The 20,860-nt window shown below is 44.5% G+C and overlaps 1 protein-coding gene across 1 annotated transcript in view; it reads left to right on the top strand.

Annotated features, from left to right (window-relative positions):
* The window catches only part of CRLF3 (cytokine receptor like factor 3), a 242,802-nt gene that overhangs the window by 107,221 nt on the left and 114,721 nt on the right, over nucleotides 1-20,860 (top strand). The gene's annotated exons all lie outside the window — the stretch shown is intronic.

Genomic DNA, 20,860 nt, shown 5'->3' with positions numbered 1-20,860 from the left:
ACATATAGGGGCCTCATTACAATGTCGGTCAGAGTTGCCTCTGACCGACACCGTCGCGGAATCGAGACGATGACCTCCGTTCAGCGGTCCCGACCGACCTAACGGTCGCATACTCACAATTCCCTATGGGAGCTTGTGTTACGGCAGTAAACCGGCCGTAACACAAGCTCCCATAGAGAAATGGGAGATTGTGTTAATCCCTGCACCCCGTGGCTGGCACCTTAAGGTGTCTGCCACAAGGTGCAGGGATCAACAAGGGGCGCCATAGGTGCCCTCCTGGCTTCCAACTCGAGGCCGCGAACAGAAGGGGGCCCTGGAACAGGCCCCCAAAACACGCTTTCCGTCAGGCTTTCCCTGGAAAGGCAGTCGTAAACCGTGCATCATAATCCGGACAGTTTATGGATTACGGGCCGTTTGCAGACGGGGTAGTTGAAGATCTTTTTCAGATTATAAACCAACTGTGTTACACCTGCCAGCAATTCACAAAGGGATTCCTGGGGCGAGCGTGAATACATTTATTACTCTAGAGTCTCCTCCTCGAGAGTGGCGAAATCCGCAGTAGTGAATCCCACTCAGAGGGTGAGAAATGGGCGTTTCAGTGTGTGATTGGCTTTGGAAGAATGGCAACGCCCACAAACATGTATGTTTGGTGGCATTCACAAACTCTTTCAACCCTGGAATTAGTCAGAGATGTGCTCCAGTCAAGGGCTGCAGTAACTCCCTTCCAGATTAGGACGTTGAGGGATTACCCCTTCGATTTGCAGAGGGTGTAGGGGTAGAGCTTTCTCCATGAAGAAAAAAGTGCATTTGCACAAGAGGCTCCACTCCTCCTGTGTGGAGTTATATGCGATGTAGAACTCCAAACAGCGGGAAAGGGAGCCTTTGGGACATGTCTCATGGAATTCCCAGAAGAATTCCAAGAAACCGCTGTTTGCTAGGTCTCATTTTAGGAATGTTTGTGAATAGAAAAGTACGTTTAACTACACCCGGGCATAGTTGTACTTCTCCACCTATACATTTATGGGGGTTTTATGAATAGACTCCTAAGAGTTTTTCGAAATATCTTTCTCAGAGGAATATGAGTCTTGTGCCCAGATTCCCTTTTTTGGAGTTTAAAATTGCTCTGTAAGAGTGTAGCAACGAGATGATACCCAGCACATATAACAAAAATGCAGAATAAAGGATATACCAGCATCTAGAAGTTTGCAGGTTACTTAACAAAGAGCTGACTTCACAGCGCAGGTGTCCTGACCTTAAGTGATCAACATAAAAATAGATTTAAGAAAAGTTCTTTTTGAGGTTCTTAGGCTCCACCTACAAGTTGCTCTTCCTCTCTACAAGCTTTGAATTAGTCCTACGATGTGTGCTTCTACCGAGAAAAGAGTGTTTGTTTAGCAATTTGGGAAAGTTTATTCACAACACTGTAGGCCTGAATTGTTCATGAGGGTACGCCAACAATAAAGGTTATGGGTTGTAGTTCACTGGATAACGTTGTCAGATACCATTGGACTGATCTGTTTCTTATGAAACAGGTGTAGGCCTGACATTTTTTAAGGTCGAAGCTAGTGGCTGCGCGCATGCGCTGCTCGCTCTTCAAGGCATGCAGTAGTCTAGTAAGCTGTGGAAGCCTCGCCTACTCTCCTCTCATATTTTTCATTGGCTGGTGTCATTATCCTTGGTAAATGCTGGCTTCCAATTGATAATGTTGCTTGTTAGTCCCTCCTTGTTACCGCCTTGTCGCCGTTTGTTACCTCCCATGAGGACTGGATCTTTTACTTGTGGCGTTACACGGTCTCCTCCATAAGTCGATAAGCACTTTTTAAAATGATCTTCCCTATTCCACCCACAACATCTCAGGAGGCCCTCTGGTTTTACGAATGTATATATATAAATTATAGCGCGTCCACTTTAACTATTGCGGCCGTGCTTAATTATTTATTTACTTAACGCTGGCCACTTTCGTAATATATGTATTCAAATTATAGCGCATTCGGTTTAACTATAGCGGATGCGCTTATTTATTTATTTTATTAATACTGCAGTCCACTTTCGTTAGGGTCGAGCAAGAGGGGGGCACAACGTTATAACATTTGCAATGTAGTAGGACTCGCGTTTACTCGCGTTCAAGCTATTGTCATTGTAAATGACAATGCTGTTTATTTATGTCTTTAAAAACCAAACCATAAATAAAAGGCATTGTCATTTACAATGCCAATAGCTCAAACTCCCTTAAATGGGAGACCTATTGCATTGCTAATGCTTGTTGTGAATGTGTTAAAGGTAATAGATCTTAAGAGGTAGATTAGTGTTACATTGTCTTAAAGGCTGTAGACCTTGCTTTTGATTACATGCGTTAATTTTGTAATGTGGAATCACATATGACCGTAGTATGCAAGGGTTTTGGGATTGATTTAGCCCTCTCGCAACCATTGGCAATAGATTTGAACCGATAATCCTGGTTACGCCATTTTATGAGACTTCGTATTGTTTTATTGACTGTATTTCTGTACATATTTGAAATGTTACGATTGTGTGCCTGATTGTTGCCTCTCAGAAAAGCTAAAGCAGGGGCTGAATACAGTTGGCCTGAGCGGGCTATGGTTCAAAGCCAATGATAAAGGTTAGAGGCCTTATTGGGAAGGTAATGTCCGGTGCCATAGGTATGATCAGTTTATTATGAAAATTTACAATAAAGGGAGTAGGTCTGGCATATTTATTGTGAAAAGCTTATGCTAAAGCCTATTGGCCTTTAGCTGTGGATTATTATTACACTATGTTAGAACCTATATACAGGTATTTTGGTGAACGGCATTTCACTGGTTCTGCTGTAGACTAGGGGTTTGCTGTTGGTTATCCCCTGTCCCACCCTGTGCACATGGCAATGGGTTACCCCGCTTCAGCCTTCATCTTTGTTGACCTTCGAATGGCAGCTTTTTTTTTGCCTTATGATATGTGCACATTTGCCCTTTGTGGGTGTCCGTGTCTAGGCTAGTGGACCAGTCTTTTAGGTTTTCTTTTTTAGGTCTCCTTTTATTACTTTTCTTCGAGTTTATTTATTTTAGAGAGCCGGGCGCTCTCTAGACAGTGCTACCAGGCAGCTCACTTGCTGCTCATTTATCTGCAGTGTACCACATACTGTGCAGCCACTGCTTCTAAATTGGACGACTATCATAGAACAGTGTTATTTATTGTGTATCATCATTTCACCATTCCGATATAGCTGCTGTGGTAAGAAGCAACCCGTCACCCCTCTTAGAGACACTGTAACATTCCAAGATGGTCGCTCAGTGTGATACATACTGAGCAGGCATCCTGGAATGACACTGTGCATAGTGTATCATTGTTTTACCTTTTCAAGATGACTGACACATTCCTTTTACACAAGATAGCCATGATTGTTCTTTAAAACCCTGACTTACCACACACAAGATGTCTGTCACTGCTATGTTTAATGTTGATGCATGCTTCATTGCAAGCATATGCTCATCACATTCAGGCTGCAGCTGTCCGTTTTTGTACTATTGTTTTCCTAAATGTATCATGCTTATCCTTTTTGAGCATGTGTGTGTTTTATTGTGCAAAGGGAGTGGGTAAATGTAAGACTGAGTCAGTGAGCAGATGAATGGAGGCATGAGGGCAAGAATAAGTGACAAAATGGATGTATGGCGAGTCACTGGGCGCCTAAACTCCCCAATGATTGAAGATGCAATTACATCTAGGAGCCAGAACTACTCGCATTGTCGATGCTTGTTTTATTTATCTTTGCTTTTTTTAGCTTTTTACGTTTGACAACTCAGTGGGTTAGTGCTTCTTTGTGAACATGTGTGGGACCGAGGTTTAATCAACTCAGCCTTTAATCAATATTGTCAGGTTAATTAATCGAGCACGGCTGAATTGTGAAAAGCCACTCGTTCTTTGTACCTCTACAAACTCAAGCCTGCTAGGGTGAAATATTTGAGAAATTAAAAATTAATACAAGTTCCGTTTCCGTGCTAGAGAGTAGTCAACACACTGACTAGATAAAGTTCATGTCTTCTTCCGGGTTTGATTGCTGCTGTCTCTCGCCTTTACCGCCCTCTTCATCTGATGCCTGTTTCATTACCACCCTGATCTTGTGGAATGAAGTGCTATGTGGCACAGAATGTAATATTAGCCTAATCTGAGGCAGTGTGACCTACATTTATGATAATGTCTAGTTGCCTACTCGAAATTCGTATGTGCTTACTTGTTCTTGTTTTGTCGACTCTACAACGCATTTACCAGATGTGTCTGTCCCCGATTGGAAGTCATATATGGCTATGTGTTCTAAATAGAGATACGAAAATCCCGCTAATGTAATGTTGGCCCCCCAAAATGCCCTTCTTATCCAAACCGTTAGTGCTGCAGCTGCATTTTCTGCTTTTGCCCCAGTCAGCATAGAGAGCATGATTGCTCTTCTTGCAGCAATTGGTGTTTTATTTCTGAAATTGCCTTTAATTGTTTACGGAAGAAGCCAGATCGCTTTGCCTTAATGTGGAAAATCAATTCAGACCAGCACACTTTCTGTTGTCTGTCGCCCTGAATGTGTTTTCCAGTACAAATGCACCTATCGCTTATTGTAACATGGTGGACCCATCACATTGTGTATGTACATTGATTACTGTTTCTTAAATTGTTTCACGCTTCCTTTTTTTTTTTCTCATCACATTTTGCATATATATTTAGATATTGTTAAATCATTAGGAAGTTATTGCGTAGCAGCTTTGTATTGGCTAATTTCCGTTTATACCTTGGTACAAATGCTATATATGAAAGTGTTATTTACACACCACAGGAGCAACCCGTAGACCCAACTGGACAGGGTTATTGGTAGGTATGAGTAACACTGTCCAAGCGGAAAGCAATCAAAAGAGGTGATTACTCAGTCAATACCCAAAACGGTGTATTGTAGGAACAGTAAATGGGTCAGACAAAGGAACATAAAGAGACATGACTCTTTCAAAGCAAACTAGTACATTCATACATTTAAATGTGGCTTAAAATAAGGTAAACAAAAGTAGTAATGTAAACGAGTAAGTACATCTATATGTTATGTGTATTTGTAGAGTGCACTATCGCCCGCAAGGGTTCCCTGGCACTGAGCAGGTGAGCTTTAAGCATGTACTCAGGGTATATACTGAACACCGTTCTAAGAAGTGACTGGTGGCCAGAAATCATGATCACACACAAAATAGTAAAATAAAGGTAAAACAGGCTGTTGGTGATTTTGTGAGAACGAAACACCTATAAAATAAATGAAATTTGGGACGAATATAATCCTCTCTCAAGTATGATTCATCAGTGTCTTTAGGTGTTGTAAGGTTGTCATTTCATTTCAGCTATGTGGGATCATCATCAGGACAGGAGGATTTTTGGTGAGCAGAACGGAATATATCTGTCGCAGTTGAATAATTGGAGCCCAGATCACGAATAGCTGTATAGGGCTGCCTTGTGGCCGACCATTGTCCAGTCAACGCAGGAACCGATCAGGGAGGGAAGCAGCAAAGGTTAGGAGGTGGACGTTTCAGGACACCAGACGTTTGTTGGCACCACTTTTCTCAACCATAGTGTTAACTTCCTTCTAATGTTTACTGCCATCTGGACACACGATTTTTCACATTTCTCCTGAAGGAGAACAGGCTATGATTCATTGTGAGATCCTTGGGCAGACTGTTTCAGTCTTTTGAAGGATAAAATGGCTTCCTTCAAGGTGTTGAATTTTTATTGTCAGGATTTCCAGGATCATCCGTGACATAACGCAGTCCACCTTAAATCAAAGTAAATATGTAAAGTATTTAAGCAATGTACACACAGTGGAAAAATATCACACAAAACACGATTACATTTCACAACCAATTTTAAAGTAAAGGTGAAAAAAATATGAGTAACATATGAACAAAACAACAAAAATCCTATAAAAGGAGCCAAAAGCACCAATTATTGTCTATGGTTGCAGTTGACCAAAAACTAGGAACCATCTGAGGATGACTGCGATGAAGTTGTGGTCAGATACAACAGGTAGACTGGTGCCATTGACCGTCTGGAAGTCAAAAAGTTTTTAAAAGTTTCTACACAGAAAAGGATTTCGTCACTTTTTGGAAGAAAAAAAAAATCAGCGCTGAGCTGGCTGTGCTGAAATTGTAGCCACCACTTTGGAACTGAAGGCCAAATACTTGAAACAATTTGGTCCCGCTGAAGCTCTGGAGGCTTCCAATGCAGAATGGCACCTAGTTGTTTTTTCAGACCTGCAAGGTGCCTGGAGTGGGATAAAGCTGAACCTCAGCCCGACACCATGGAACTGCTGGTTGAATACTTTTTCTCGCAGTGCCCCCTGAAGCTCTGGAGAACATAGTTTTTCAAAGTTTTTTCTGTTGCCCAAACAACCACAGTATTCTGTACTGCTAGCAATTGTAAAAGTGAATATGTATTGACTCTCTTGACTTGAAATTGCACCTTGGTCTCTCGGATTTTTATTGAGTTGTGTTTTCAACTTTGTAGCTGTTTTGGTACTTCTAAATACAAATCAAGCCTGCCTGCTTTGTGCCATGGCTACTAGGGGCTGAGCTTAGGCTTAAATTACTGAATCCTTTGACTGGACCTAACATGATAGCGACTTTATTACTTGTATTGGACATCAATCCACCCCAACTAATTAACCACCTTCTGATATTGGTAGCAGCAGTGGGATACACAAGAATTGCCCTGGCATGCTCTTTGCTCTCTTTAAAGTGCACCAACATGTTGCATGTTGCTCAAACAAAGCTTTCAGGCAGGATTTGACATTGTGGTGGCAATTTGATGGCAAAACCCCACCCTTCTGCTGAGCTCAAAGGAGTCATACAGGTCAACCTGTCACCTAATGTGTAGCTCCAGAGAGCAATTTCACGCCCATTCACACCGTATTCAGCCCAAGTACAGACTGGGAGAAAATTGAGAGTTATTGCAAATTAGCCTCTAGGAACTTCAGGCACTACTGGAAAAGTTGGTTGGGAAGTCCCAAGGAATTTTTACTTCATTGGTTAGGGAGTGCCAGGAGTTACCCCAAAGTTTTTAAAAGATGCTTTTTTCTTAATATTTATAAAAAATCTGACTTCACAATTGAATTGGAGTTTAATAACTATTAAAAAAAATAGTTGTTTAATTATTTGTCTAGCTACCCCCATTCCTGACAAATGGAAAAATAGTATTTTAATCTGTACCCTGATTTGCTACATAGGAAAGCTAAGCCTGCCACAGTGAAAACAGGGCTGTGTCACTGTAACATTATCTGCATGTTCCACTTTTAAGTACTATGCACCCTACCCATGTGGACTATAAGGTCTACATAGGGCGACTTACAAATATTTAAAAGGGAGGTTTTTAACAGTCAAAAAGGGTTACTTTTAAATGGTCACTCAGTTTAGATTGCAACAGTCCGGCTACACAGGCTAGGCCTCACGCCATGTTTCACTGGCCCTGTAGTGGATGGCGCAATAGGTGTTGCAGTCCAAAAGTGGAATTTAACTTTTAATGCCATGGGTGTACTGCTGCACCATATACTATGGCCTTATAGCAAAGAGAAATGTGGCAATCGGGTTTTAAGTTCAAGATTACCAGTAGGTGAGCTCCAAAACAATGGGAGTTGAGACCTTTTTAGGTCAAGCTTGGCGTAGCGCGCATGCGCTGCTCTATGGGAAGGCTTCTTGTAAGCACTCCCAACTTCCTACAGACTTCTCCGTGTGAATTTGTTCACACCCACACATTTTATTGCCCATTGCGTTTGGCTTTTAAAAATGAAAGCACGCAAATGGCCAAAGGCAGGGAATGTCCTGCCTTTTCTGTAAACGTTCACTCCCATGGCCAATGGGTCTTGGGAGCGAGCAACAGCGCGCAGTGTGCCAGCTGCATTTCCTGGATCAGGTTACTAATTAACCCAGCGCGGTCGCTTTCAATTTCGCGACCGTGCTGGTTTTCAGTTCCATAGACAAATGTGGGGCTATCTGAGCCATACGAACAGAAGTCTAATGGGCTGGTCCGGGCTCCTGGTGAAGTCTGGTGTAATCGGCAATAATATTAAAGATATTTTATGAATAAAAATGGAATGGCTGGTCAGCAGGTTTCATTCCTGTTTCTTTGCCGAATGCTTTCATTGAGTTGTTGCCCTTGTGTTGCTGTGTACTAAGCCTGTTGTAAGTTGTTTGTTTTTGCCTGTGCCTCTCCTCAGCTCTAGGCTTTTGTAATGAGTAAAGTCATGAGTAGGACTTACTTTACGCATAAGGCACACGTGATGTGAAGTTAAAGGGTGATTTGTCCTTTCATAATTTATTGAATTAGGGGTTGAGTTAGGAATTGAAACGCTTGTTATCAGTTTGTGAGATATATTTTGTTATATTAAGTTAACATATTCTAATGAAGCACATTATACTATCTTAATGTTTTATAAACAGTCAATTCAAATAAATCTTATGAAAGCTTGAATGTGAAATGCAACTTCTGTGAGCGTTCATACAATACCGTCCCCCGACAATCTGTACTACATTTTCGAGGTTCCGTCTTAGGTGTGTGCGCACTTCCGGTTGAAGGTCCCAAGCAGTCAACAAAAAAGGGCCGAAGGAATCTGCAATCTAAGAGACACTTTCCCTTTGGACTAACAAACCTAACCATAAGACAGTGTCATTATCACTGACTCTGTCACGTGTCACATTATACGTAGGTCTGTGGTAGTGGAAGTAAAGGTGTTTTGTTGCACTTGCACTGACGCAAGTGGGTGGCTGAAGTCATGAGCGCATGTCACCAGTGCAATAGTTTGATGGTTTATGGTTATCACCACAAGCCTAAGGTTGCCGTCTTTGCTTGTAATGCACATGAACACAACAGTTACCTTGTGTATGCCACTTTGTCCCCTGTTTACTACCTGCAGATACCTGCGAAACACCAGAGCCAGGTTTTTGTCAGGTCCTTCCAGCTGAGACCACATCTGTCTACTACTGCGGTCACTGCACTGGCTTCCAGTGGCAAGGGGCACTGAATAAAAGGGGCCATCCAGTGTATCGAAAAAAACTGTTGTATTTACACAGGTCTGCATCTCTGCAAATCACCAACCATAGACATTCTAGAATGTCTATTGATAAGGTCAGGGGGTTTGAAACATGTTGTGACATCATTCACCGGGTAAGCCCCCTTAAGGCTCAGTGAGCTGTAGGCAGACAACACAAAACCTTTCCATACAAACTGAGTTGGACCCTTAGGACGTCTGCGGCTCGTGTGCTTCAAATCGTGAGTGTAAACTAGGCCTCGACTCTATTCAACCAAACTCCAGCCGGGACTAATCCTTTATATCAAAGGCATCACTAGATCCCTGTACAGCAACAACAACAAACTTTCCTGTTACCAATTTAATTCGCTCCAAATAACAACACCCATTTTGCCTTAAGAAACAATTGACCCTCTCAGTGTCATGAAGTCTATAAGCAAACATGGGCTGAACAAAAATCAAATGTTACAACACAACAGCTTGAAGTAAAATCTGTATACTATTTGTTAACCTGTAGAACAAGCATTTGCAATGCAACAGCCCAGCACCCCAGACTTCATCATTAGCATTCGCTTGTTTGCTTTGTTGCTGGACTCGTTCTTATTCCATGGGTATTTCTCAAATTTGTGCACTACGTTTCAACTTTCCGTGCCTGCCCTGTTTGAATCACACCTTTCAAGGTGCACTTCCTCTCAATATGATTTATTTTCATCCATCTTTATTATTCGCCACCTGTCCTTGAGGAAGTTCAAGGGCCTTCGCAAAAAGGGAAGTTGTAGGACCTTCGCGAAAAACATGAAAGGCGAGTAAGTATGCCACTTTTCCCCCAAAAGATGGTCGTTCTCTTCCCAGAATTTTTTTTTTCTTACACAGGTCACTTTGGATAGGCAATGATGCTGTCTGTGTTAGGTCTGAAGTGCAACGTACCACAATACTTGGCATTTATTTCTTCAGAGTTGTTTTACCTCTATTTTTCTACTTTTATTTATTAGTTTTTTAATAAGATCAATTTTGCCCTTGGTATGACACTTTTCCTTCACCCTTTTTGGTCTTTTGTTTTTATTCTGCATTTTTTTCTTAAAGAAGAAAACAAACATTCTCTAGTTCTCACTTGTTTTCTTGTAGCCGCCCTGATAGGAGGAGTGTCATGAGGCTGTAGCAGTTTATGAACAGAGTTGTTCACGCTGACCCCACGTGTGACCTTGGGTTAAGTTACATCCCAGGTTAGCCACCACACATTTTGGAAAGAATATCACTCGGTGTCTCAAGTTAGGAGATTGCATTCAGAGGTGGTTACATGCCATTAAAAGAGTGCTGGCAAAATAATGCTACGTCTGGAGAATACCGGTGCACATCGGTAGGTAATTCCAAAGCTAATGCGTGCACATTCCAAACTTTTGAATTCTTTAAAACAAACTGAAAAGTTGTATGACAGACAAAGCTAACCGCAGTATTTTTGTTGGCAATTGAATTAAATTGGAATTATATTGTGCGCAAAGAACCCATTCAGCACTTGACTCTCACAAATAGCGTGGTCCGAGCAGTCCATGGCTTCCTCTGGGGGAGGTATGGATACAGGGGAGTGAACACAGGCTCACAACTCGAAATATGTGTGTAGGAATATAAGATCCTTCTAGCATGGTTACCCCCACATTTTGCGTGGTGTTGCTCTGTTTTCTGACTAGTCTGAGTGGGATTCTGCTAATCAGGACCCCAGTAACTGTGCTTCCTCCCTAAATTTGACAGTGGGTAGTACTTTGGTACCTTCCCAATTTGCTACTGGTGTACCCATGTAAGTCCCTAGTATATGGTACTAAGGTACTCAGGGCATAGGTACACCAGGGGTCTCCCATGGGCTGCAGCCTACATTGTGCCACCCACGAGAGACCACTTAAACTGTGACTACAGGCCTGCCATTGCAGCCTGTGTAAGTTGGTGCTAGCTCCACTTACAACAGATATAAGTTTCCTTATATCTGAGGTCACTCCCTTAAAACCTATAAGTCACTCCTATGGCAGGCTCTTCAGTCCTGAGGGCAGGGTGCTTGGTTACAAGTGTGAGGGTGTCCCTGCATGAGCAGGGCCCCTACACAAACCCCGGAGTCGATTCTCCAGGCTTTGTAAGGGCGGTGAGCCATTTAATTCATATAGTGGACATCAAGTAAAATACGAGGTGTATAACTATATGTTGGCTGCACCAAAACCAGTCATGTTTGGTATCAAACATGTTGGAGTCCTACCCAGACACCGATTCCAGTGTTGGATGTAGGATCCCATGTACTGGGGGGCTCCGCTAGGGTGCCCCCCTGTATTCCCGGTGCCAGCCTTTCAGGGTCTAACAGCAAGCTAGTGCTGCTGCCGACTACAGACACGTTTCTGCCCTCCTGCTGCTGAGCTGAGCTGAGCTCGAGCAGGGGAAGGCAGAACAATAGGTTTTCTGCCACAGGGAGGTGTATATACCTCCCAGACAGGACTTAGTGTATTGGGCTGAGGTGGGGGCGCTCGTCAGCACCATCAGACTGCTTTGAAGGGCACATTTGGTGCCCTCCTTGCATACTCCAGTTTGAGCCAGTTCAGGGAGCCGTTGGCTCCCGCTCTGGTGCGTAACTGGACAAAGGACATGGGAGTATCCTCCCCTCTATCCAGCCCCTCCTCTGGAAGAGTTCCTTGAAAGGTCCCAAACCTTTCCCTAGTGTACTTTAGGGCTTACCTGTGGGTGACTCTTCAAATTCATCGTGGGACAAGATTTAAATCTGAAATCACTTTAACTTCAACCATCTGGGTACCTTGGACTTCAGCAGGGATGAGGCCAGGCAGGACGGCAATGGCGCAAGCGGCGGCGTAGTGTAGGCAGCCTCGCTGGCGAACCAGTGCGGCCCCCATTGTCACAGGTCTACTGGTGAGGCGGTAGGGAGCGATTGGGGATACCTGCGCCTATTGGAGCTTGGAGGGGTGCCCCTGGGGTTGTGGGGGGGGGGGTCGGGGGCGGACTGGGGGGTGGGAGCACACCAAACACGTTAATACACACGCTGCCTTTGTTATGGGTTCTTTCCTTTGTATTGCATGTCACCTTTTTGATTATATTGACGCCTCAGTTGCATTGGCGAGTCTAGTTTTCTTGTACGGCTCCATGGCTGGTGGGTGGTGGGGCTGGCCCCTTTTAAGGGGATGACATCTGAACTCCTAAGGATGAAGGGACTGGGCCTCAGGAGGGCGGTGGTGGGCGCGCCAGCAGACACCAGACTGTCCCCCACCCCTCCCCCCGACAGTTGGCATGATTCCCCAGTATGTATAAATTTCCGATTTGATGTCTATGTAATGTGATGCCGTATAATAAGCTTATGTAATATGATCTAAAAACTTAATAAAACAGATTTGACAAAAAAAATCTGGGTACCTTGGACTTCGTTGGACTTCGCCTGGAAACAAGACTGCATCATGGAAGACTCCTGCTGCTCCTGGTCTCGTCGTCCTGCCAGTCTTCTGCATTATCTGTGCCTGTGCTTCATTTAGCTTCTTCTCCAGGCATGTGGGTATCAAAGACACCCGAAGTAATCTCACTTGGAGTGAAGGAGTCACTCCCCTGCATCTGCAGGCACCGCAAGCAAGCTGACAGGTCTGCTGCGCCTGACTTACTACGGACTCTGAAAGGCTCAGCAAAACAGGTGGCTCCCTTGAGTCCTGCACTATCTTCTCAGCAAATTTAAGGCCAGTATCCCTCGTCGGAACTGCTGGAACAGAACCGCTGTGAACCGCGTAGACTTGTTGGCAAGGCTTGTTGACTCTGTCCTCCAGAGATCTTTAGGCTACAAGAAGCTCCAGCATCTCTTCCTACCAAGATCTTCGTTCTCACCGCATCCTCTGCACCGTGGCCCTGCATCTTTGGTGAGCTGCTGGAGGTTCTCTTGCGACTCCTGTGCCTACAACCTGTGGGTCCTCTTGAGGGTCTTCTTTGGCTTCAGTGGACTTCCCTGCTTGCTCGGGGCCTGCTCTGACTCATCTGCACCTGGTGAGTCCCTTGGACCTTTCTGATCCCATCGTTGCACCTTTTTTGTTTACCACATTGCTGCTGTCAAGGCTTGTTGGTGCTCCCGCCAGACACTGACCCCCTGGTTCTCGGCTTCCAATGTGGGACAGCTCATAAATGGCTCTTAGTCTTCCACAGCGTCGCCTGGTCCTCGCAGCTTTCATTTACCACGTTGCTGCTGTCAAGACTTGTTGGTGCTCCCGCCAGACACTGACCCCCTGGTTCTCGACTTCCAATGTGGGACAGCTCATGAATGGCTCCTAGTCTTCCACAGTGTCGCCTGGTCCTCGCAACTGCAGCAACAAGGTCACAGTCATCACTCTTGCATCTTCAGTCAGCTGTGGTCATTGGTCTTCCGTGCCTCCTGGTCACTCCCAAGTGGCGTAGACTCTGTCCCCTCTGCTTGCAGGTACTCCTCTTCAAGAATCCATCATTGGATTCCACAGGACTCTTTTACCTTCTTCGCCAGCTGCATCTTTTCTGAGGTCCTCCATTGTGGTCTATGGTGGTTTCCGGCATCACTTCGCACCTATGCACCCGGCTTCCCTGGTGTAGGTATCCTGGTTCCTGGGGTATCCACAGGTGTTGTGACTCTCCAACCTTCCATCTTCCACTGGGTTTATTCAGGGTCCACTGGGAAGGGTCCTCCTTCTTGAAAACTGCATCCAAGACTTTCTCCTTGACTTGCATTGAGCATGCGGCTGTATTTCCATTCTGCACACAGCCTCCGTGGGGTTCCTGGGTACCCCCCTGTGGTGGTTCCTTGGGTCCCCAGGTCTTCTAAGTCTTCTGGTCCAAGACTCGACTTTGGTCGCAGTTCGCATTCCACTTCTTTAGTGTATGGTTTGGTCTCCCCCTGGAGACCACTGTGTATTTGTGCTTACTTACCTGTTTAACTTTGAAGTATTGTGTATATTGTGTTGATATCTCCAGGTAGGAGCTATACCAATGTGTTAGTGAGTATGTATAATAAATATAAATATTTTTATAACTACACTGTGTGGTTCTTTTTTGTTTAACCTACACCATATGATTAGTTCTGGTAAAACAAGCTGCTTAACACTCCTTCTGGAGTAAGTGTCAAGGCTGCTCTCTACAGCTACCACAAAGAGCGCTTTCTATGGTTGTCTAAGACCACCAAAATCACCATACGGGTTGTCTGGATTAGTGCAAGGTGCTTTTAAATGAGTGTGCACCATATACTATGCCAGCCTCCTACAATGTGCAACAGCAGCAATAAATCATTGACCAGCCACATACTCACTTTTATGAAAAAGATACATATTTTATTTCTACAGCTAACCACACAAAGGAAAAATACAACATTCACAAAAAACTACACAGTCCTCCTAGTGTTAGGGATTTATTCTGATGTTTACCCTCAAAGTTTGTTTCACAATCGTAATTGCCAAAGAAAAGTGGGATTCATTTGAATGCCCCTGGTTTAACATTATACAGGCTGGAGGTGAGGATATCTTCACTGATAGTGGAAGTGTATTGTCTGCATTACTGAATCTGGGGGGGAGGAGACCCAGACACTGAAACAAGGAGGAAGGGACCTGGCTACCGTTAGACATTCCAGGAGGCTTATTGTTCAACAAGGAGATGCACATTCGTCTTCCTGAGGACTGCCATTTGGCAGTGCTCATGTTAGAGGTGGGACTGCAGTTGTTTCTATTTGTCAAGGTGAGAAGGTTTCTGGGTCAGGACTGTCCTTTGTCTGTCCCTGATTGCTTCGTCAAAAAGAATGGCACTGCCAGATGCTGAGATTTCACACTTCATTGTGCCCATGTTGTGGGTGCTCCAGCTTTGGAGCCAGTCCCAGTTCCTCCGGATGTGAGAAACATCATTTTATACAAAGGCTATGTCTCAAGGGCAGCCTGATAAAGAGAGACGAAAGAGACACCACCCCACCCACCCCAATGTGCACATACTCCTGTATCATGGATGGATCCCCGTGGGAATGAACCAGCACACTTGACCAGAAAGAACATTAAAGTATTTATTTACATTCATGAAAAATTAACAGATGATTATTGAAAGGAGGAAAGCAAGGTGCTTATCTTAGGAACCTGTGCTGTAAGGAAACAATAGCTCATGCGGATTAATACTTAACAATATAGTATGTAATCTAAAATAATGATCAAAAAAAGAAACGGGGATTATGAAAGATGTCAGAAGAAAAGGCACAGCCACACACGTTGGATCTTTTTTTGTGAAGAATGTTCTTCGTTTATATTACTAGAATGTTTACACAAGAAGTGCACATAGATTTACGATACAATTTGACATTACACAAACAAATTACAAATTAGTGTCCCAATGAAGAAAAACCTTAAACAAACAATTAACATAACATGCGACATACAAACAAGGTTTCCATTTCTCTTTACAAAGGCAATCACAAACAATTAATAATTCAAATTAACAACACTTAATTAATATAGGTGTTGATTTAGTGATTTGCCTATCGCGTCAACGGCGTTTCGACCCTGTTCCAAGTTAAAGGGTCTCGTCAGGACTGTCTAATATAGGGACACCTAAAAAGGGAATGACCAAAAATATGTGTCAAAAAAAAGGCCAAAGAGTCTCAAGAAAAGAAAGAATAGGAGATGCGCCTCTCTACCTTATCGTCCAGGGCTGGTCTAGCGTGTAAATGTACAGTGACACCGTGTTCAAAGTGAAAAGATAAAATACTCACAGGTTGACAAATTAATATGTGTCACCACGTTTGGTATACACACGAATGCTATTCGAAAATTGGTCACAAAAAATTGGCACATTATTCAAAATATAGACTCCAGCATTGACATACCAATGTTTGCCTTTAAAAGAGGCAAAAACATTAAAGATCACCTTGTAAGATCATCAATGGAGAGTCCATGCCAAAATCTGAGATCATTGGAATCAACCTGGGGCTTACCAGATGTTAAAGGTCACTACAAATGTGGCAACTGTGTCGCCTGTGAATTTACAGCAAATACCAAAAAATTCACTCATGGAAAAGTCGATCAACTACTAAACATTCTTCACAAAAAAAGATCCAACGTGTGTGGCTGTGCCTTTTCTTCTGACATCTTTCATAATCCCCGTTTCTTTTTTTGATCATTATTTTAGATTACATACTATATTGTTAAGTATTAATCCGCATGAGCTATTGTTTCCTTACAGCACATAATACCCAGGCTCCTTGTGGGTAGGGTTTCCTTGTTTCCTAATCGAGTATCTTAGGAACCTGACACAATGGCGGTAATATTCCAAAACGTATTCATAACAATCAAAGGTATGCTCACCTTTTGGTCCCAAAGTAGTCAGGCCTGGTAGAATTTGGTGTGCTATACATGTCATTACCCTTACATGGCGATCACACATGATGGCTAACAGTTGTTAAAATCATTATAGTGGTGTCACAGCGGGGCTGTGGAGAAATGCAGACAGAAGTGTATTTGTTGCTAATAAAAGTGCAAGATCTCAGCACCCCGAACATCAATGTGCTCTAACAGGTAAGGTGGAAAAAATGCCTTTGAATGGAGACCAACCATAACTCACTATTACAGGGTTTGAACTGTAATTACAAGGTACTGAAACTGCTGTCACGTGATGAGATCTGTACTTTGACTCATACCCCAATGGAATGCAGCGTGAAGTCCCTAGCATTAGGTAGTATTAGTTGTTTGAGGTGCTGTCATTTGTCAGTCCTCGATGTGTGCAATTTTTAGATTTTTTAACAACTTCCTATTACCTGTTATAATGAACAGAGTGATGTAATTAGCCCTCTAGCCCATGCTGAGCCAAACCTTTTAAAACGTTTTTTTACAGTTGAAGCTTGCAGAAAAAGTATATTTCTCTGAGTGAGATAAGACTGCCAGGCACAGAGGAGACCGCTCCTCAACCTTAATTGACAATCCTATACTCCTAGTAGTAGACCCCCCAATCAAGTCCATACAAATGGTCCATCTTCCTCGAACCCATTATGCCCCACCGATTGTCCACCTCTTCACAGTCTTCAGTTGCCAGAACCCTTTCTGATTGACTCTTATAACACCCCTCTGAGGGCCCAGTTACTCATCTAACTAGAACCCTGAAAAGAAGACGACATGCTGGTAAGTTTCCCAGTCTCCTTTATTTCCGTCCAGTCACCCAGCTCCCCGGCAGCATCTGCCGAAACCCGCGCATTCCATGTTCCACGCAGGGAACACACAGATAGGAATGCACGAGATCCCAACAGCACGAGGTCCCAACACACCCTCCTTCCTTCACATGGGAAAACAACAAAGAAACAAAAACATACCTAACATAAATAGAAAAAGGAACAAGAGGCCGATATAAATTGCAAGGTCAACAAAATGTATCATGCAAAATTCAATAGCTGACATAATCCTGGAATCTGGTGGGAGCAGCCCTTGTTCTGGTGAAGTATGGACCCCAAATTTTCCCCTCACAAACTCAGCCTTCGACTGCGGCACAACAGAGACAGCACATTTGTTCCAGATCTTGCCATTCTCAAACACTACCACATGGTCTCTCACCTCCTTCACTCTAACCGGGGCAGAAAAGCGAAAAGAACCTTTGCGAACAAGAATAGGTTTCTTCACTCTCACCCAGTCCCCCACACATACTGGGGAAACCCTGACACATTCAGACGCATTTTTGGTTTCTAGCATCTCGTTGATATTGGGCAGGGGTTGGCGATCCACCCATATGTTGGAATTAAGATAGCGCAAGTCCACGCACATCCTGAGAGACTTTTCCGCCTTGCGTGCCAAAACGATGGGAGCCAACCATTCAGATCCCTAAATGGGCTCAATTACACCCATGGTGCACAATCGCTCAAGTTCCTGCTTGAGTTCACTACGTGAGCTCAACGGTACTTTGCACACCTTGTGTGCAACTGCCTTCGCGCTCTCCTTAAGGACAATGTGGTGTTGAAAACCCTTACGTTTCCCCAGCTCACCACTAAAAATCTCAGTAAACCTTTGGATCCAGTCATCATCGGATAAGCCTAAGCGTCCCACGGTGACTGCGTGCACTGGGGTAGCAGGTGACGAGGTAGAGTAGAACTGTTTAGCTTCTTCTTTTACAAAACCATATCCGGATGATCGGGATCTAAAAAGATCCCAAGCTCACCCTGCTCTTCCCACCCCAATAAATTCGCACCATCCTTAATAATGTATACTGTCCCCCGAGCAAAATCCCCTTTGAATTCCAACTTGCCAAGGACCTCCACTCTTTTCCCACCATACGCAAAGATCTTAATGCTGGACTGGTCCACCAAAATATCACTCAACCTTTCAAGGTCCTTGGCGTTGATGAGAGTAAATGGAGAACCTGAATCAGCAAGAAATCTTACATTTGTGCCGTTCACACTTATTGCACACACAGGGGATTTCCTTTTTCGTGGTTCAACAATGGAAGCTATTTCTACAATACCTTCCGACTACATGGACGAAGAGGACAACATTAACAACTCATTGCACTCATTTTCCTCCCCAGGATCAGCATAGTCTTCTTCAATGGTTTTCACAGTTTGAGACAGTCCCTTGTGCGTTCCTGTACTCTTACATACACGTGCTAAATGCCCTTTCTTACCACACTTGAAACAAGTTTGGGTTACAGCAAAGCAAAACTTAGAATTCCCCAGGTGTGATTTGCTCCCACAACGGAAACAAGAGAGATCATCCTTCTCGAACTTGGGTTTGGATGAACCAGGTGCAGGAGTAGAAACACGAGTCACATTTGCGTTGGTAACCTTCACAGGTTTGCTAATATGTTTTGCATTAACCATCTTAACTTCATTTGATGGCACCGTCCCACCCATCTCTTTCATACAAAACTGGGAATGCTCGATGCTTTTAGCTAGGGTGAGAGCAGTTTCTAAGTCTGAATCATCAGAAGATAAGAGTTTTTCCTGAATCTTTCTATTGCATGTAGGTTCAATTAGCTGATCGCGGATAATCTCATCCCTAGAATCTCTATAATTGCAAGTGAGAGCTAGAGTTCTGAGTGCGGCCACAAAATCATTGATGGATTTGCCAGGAACCTGAGAACGTTGCAAACATTTGTGACGCTCCAGTACTATATTTCTCTTGGGGTTGAACCTTTTATCCAGTGTTTTGATGAGTGAAGCTTAGTCATCTACAATTAAAGAATCACCATCATCGCCTCCACTTACATGTGTACTCACAAGCTCCAGGGGTAAAGTCTTTAAAATACTTCTTCCCTCGGAACCTAAATTGTATACCAGTAAGGCTTTCTTCTTCTTTGAGGTGAAAGTGTCCCCCTCTATCGCCTCCAGATAAGCATCAAATGTCTCCTTCCACTGCTGCCAATTAATGGGAGGAGTACCGGGTGATTGCAAAAAGGGAGGTGGTGCAAGTACACGATCCATTGGATGGCCGTGCGTGGGGAGTTGCTGCCCCAGAAGTAAAATGTTCAGCTTGCATGTAGAAGTTGTAAGCGTGTAAATCCACTACCAGCTGTATTGGAGACACAGCTCAAATGCAAATAATGGAGAAGAAGGTGTGCACATCACCGACGTGCAAATGATGAGGTTTTACCAACAATATAAAACGCTCTGACACGCAAGGTGTGCGTGTCACAGTTGCAGTGAAAACGCGTTCAAACATGTAAGAATACAACTTTAGGATGATATGTTGGTACAGGAGGTGTGCGTGTCACCTAAATGAACACACTCAAGAGAACTCGTTGACACGCCTGGTGTTCGTGTCACTGTAACAAACAAACTCTGGTAAAACTCGTTGATGTGAGGAGTGGCTCTGGGGTGTGGGTTGAGCGCCAAGAGCGGTCGGCGCCATTCTAAGAGGCGCGGGGCAGACCTGTGCACATGGGAAGCATCCGGACCGGGCGCAAGGACAACGGGCCCATTGAGCAGGCCCCCCTCCCCTGCTGCACCAGAACAGAGTATAGCAGCGCCACCCAAATGCTACCTACGGAGGGAACCTTGTGAAGAGGGGGGGTAGCGAACACTGAGTGAGCTGACCGCCGGGGGGCCCAGCACACACAGCGGGACCCCTGGTAAATACTACGCCTGAGGGACGCAGGATCCAGGAACTAGCACGGCGCAGCAATCTGGGCCTGCTGGGTGGAGGCTAGCGCCTGACAGGCCCTTTAAAGTGAAGGCACAAGCAGGAGTACTCCGCCGCGGTCGGGGCGACTCAAGACTCTTGGACCGGGAACCGGGCAGGTCCCCGGCGGGGGAAAGAAGGTAAGCAGCCGTCAACCCTGCAGTCTGCAGCTCCCAAGAAGGGTGGAAGCAGGAAGAGACCCTGAAGCCAGCTGAGTACAGGGCCGGGACTAGGCCAGCGACTGTGATCCTAGCAAGGGCACTCTAGGAGCGGCAGGCTGCACGCCAGCAGCAGCTAACACGTCTGAAATAGGCGCGAGGTAGGCCCGGTGAAGCGTGATTAACCGCGACCGAGTCTGCAGTCGATGTACCCTGCGGAGAGGCCCTCTATCCCCATCCCTATCACCCAGCAGCAGCTGGGCACCGTGAATATTGGAGGCCCTGAGGAGGGGGACCATACAGTAGGGGCACCAGAGAAGGCTTGCAGCCGCAATCGAGAAGGCCTAGAATGCCAGTGCTGCAGCTTATGTGCCATTGTAGTGCTGACACCGGCCTCACTACCTGGGTGTCCCAGAAGAGGCATACCCACCGGCTGCCATCCCTGGGGTGACAAATGCAAAAACAACAGTTGATGGACAGAATGCAGAACAATGTCATACATTCACCCCAGTACAGAGATCTGGGCCTAAATCCATCGTTTTTTTGCTCACCATGCCATT

This window comes from Triturus cristatus, chromosome 7 (genome assembly GCF_964204655.1).
Source record: "Triturus cristatus chromosome 7, aTriCri1.1, whole genome shotgun sequence".
NCBI classification, from domain to species: domain Eukaryota; kingdom Metazoa; phylum Chordata; class Amphibia; order Caudata; family Salamandridae; genus Triturus; species Triturus cristatus.
The sequence above is the reverse complement of the archived record's forward strand: the minus strand, read 5'-3'. Positions and strand labels throughout refer to the sequence as shown.